Source organism: Musa acuminata, unplaced genomic scaffold, assembly GCF_036884655.1.
Source record: "Musa acuminata AAA Group cultivar baxijiao unplaced genomic scaffold, Cavendish_Baxijiao_AAA HiC_scaffold_1126, whole genome shotgun sequence".
In the NCBI taxonomy this organism is placed as follows: Eukaryota; Viridiplantae; Streptophyta; class Magnoliopsida; order Zingiberales; family Musaceae; genus Musa; species Musa acuminata.
In genome coordinates this window covers 4,038,060-4,040,559 of record NW_027021339.1, presented here as the reverse complement: position 1 = coordinate 4,040,559, position 2,500 = coordinate 4,038,060, and positions in this window count along the sequence as shown.

Here is a 2,500-nt window from a genome sequence, read left to right as displayed (position 1 = left end):
CTGGCCAAAACGGGCCAAAACTGGCCATTTTTGGCTGCGCGAGCGAGCGGCGAGCGGCGGACAGCGAGCGAAGCGAGAGGCAGCACCGTCCCTGCTATACGAAAGCCCCATCCAGCCCTGTGCCACCCGGGGGGTTCCAGGGTGCTGAGATGGCTGACATTTTGCTCCGCTCACGACGGTCACCGCGCGACGCAAGAACAGGCCAAAAACTGGCCAAAACGGCCCAAAAACGGGCCAAAACTGGCCATTTTTGGCTGCGCGAGCGAGCGGCGAGCGGCGGACAACGAGCGAAGCGAGAGGCAGCACCATCCCTGCTATACGAAAGCCCCATCCAGCCCTGTGCCACCCGGGGGGTTCCAGGGTGCTGAGATGGCTGACATTTTGCTCCGCTCACGACGGTCACCGCGCGACGCAAGAACAGCCCAAAAACAGGCCAAAACGGCCCAAAAACGGGACAAAACTGGCCATTTTTGGCTGCGCGATGCGAGCGGCGAGCGGCGGACAGCGAGCTAAGCGAGAGGCAGCACCGTCCCTGCTATACGAAAGCCCCATCCAGCCCTGTGCCACCCGGGGGGTTCCAGGGTGCTGAGATGGCTGACATTTTGCTCCGCTCACGACGGTCACCGCGCGACGCAAGAACAGGCCAAAAACAGGCCAAAACGGCCCAAAAACGGGCCAAAACTGGCCATTTTTGGCTGCGCGAGCGAGCAGCGAGCGGCGGACAGCGAGCGAAGCGAGAGGCATCACCGTCCCTGCTATACGAAAGCCCCATCCAGCCCTGTGCCACCCGGGGGGTTCCAGGGTGCTGAGATGGCTGACATTTTGCTCCGCTCAAGATGGTCACCGCGCAACGCAAAAACAGGCCAAAAACTGGCCAAAACGGGCCAAAACTGGCCATTTTTGGCTGCGCGAGCGAGCGGCGAGCGGCGAACAGCGAGCGAAGCGAGAGGCAGCACCGTCCCTGCTATACGAAAGCCCCATCCAGCCCTGTGCCACCCGGGGGGTTCCAGGGTGCTGAGATGGCTGACATTTTGCTCCGCTCACGACGGTCACCGCGCGACGCAAGAACAGGCCAAAAACTGGCCAAAACGGCCCAAAAACGGGCCAAAACTGGCCATTTTTGGCTGCGCGAGCGAGCGGCGAGCGGCGGACAGCGAGCGAAGCGAGAGGCAGCACCGTCCCTGCTATACGAAAGCCCCATCCAGCCCTGTGCCACCCGGGGGGTTCCAGGGTGCTGAGATGGCTGACATTTTGCTCCGCTCACGACGGTCACCGCGCGACGCAAGAACAGCCCAAAAACAGGCCAAAACGGCCCAAAAACGGGACAAAACTGGCCATTTTTGGCTGCGCGAGCGAGCGGCGAGCGGCGGACAGCGAGCGAAGCGAGAGGCAGCACCGTCCCTGCTATACGAAAGCCCCATCCAGCCCTGTGCCACCCGGGGGGTTCCAGGGTGCTGAGATGGCTGACATTTTGCTCCGCTCACGACGGTCACCGCGCGACGCAAGAACAGCCCAAAAACAGGCCAAAACGGCCCAAAAACGGGCCAAAACTGGCCATTTTTGGCTGCGCGAGCGAGCAGCGAGCGGCGGACAGCGAGCGAAGCGAGAGGCATCACCGTCCCTGCTATACGAAAGCCCCATCCAGCCCTGTGCCACCCGGGGGGTTCCAGGGTGCTGAGATGGCTGACATTTTGCTCCGCTCAAGATGGTCACCGCGCAACGCAAAAACAGGCCAAAAACTGGCCAAAACGGGCCAAAACTGGCCATTTTTGGCTGCGCGAGCGAGCGGCGAGCGGCGAACAGCGAGCGAAGCGAGAGGCAGCACCGTCCCTGCTATACGAAAGCCCCATCCAGCCCTGTGCCACCCGGGGGGTTCCAGGGTGCTGAGATGGCTGACATTTTGCTCCGCTCACGACGGTCACCGCGCGACGCAAGAACAGGCCAAAAACTGGCCAAAACGGCCCAAAAACGGGCCAAAACTGGCCATTTTTGGCTGCGCGAGCGAGCGGCGAGCGGCGGACAGCGAGCGAAGCGAGAGGCAGCACCGTCCCTGCTATACGAAAGCCCCATCCAGCCCTGTGCCACCCGGGGGGTTCCAGGGTGCTGAGATGGCTGACATTTTGCTCCGCTCACGACGGTCACCGCGCGACGCAAGAACAGGCCAAAAACTGGCCAAAACGGCCCAAAAACGGGACAAAACTGGCCATTTTTGGCTGCGCGAGGGAGCGGCGAGCGGCGGACAGCGAGCGAAGCGAGAGGCAGCACCGTCCCTGCTATACGAAAGCCCCATCCAGCCCTGTGCCACCCGGGGGGTTCCAGGGTGCTGAGATGGCTGACATTTTGCTCCGCTCAAGACGGTCACCGCGCAACGCAAAAACAGGCCAAAAACTGGCCAAAACGGCCCAAAAACGGGCCAAAACTGGCCATTTTTGGCTGGGCAAGCGAGCGGCGAGCGGCGGACAGCGAGCGAAGCGAGAGGCAGCACCTTCCCTGCTATACG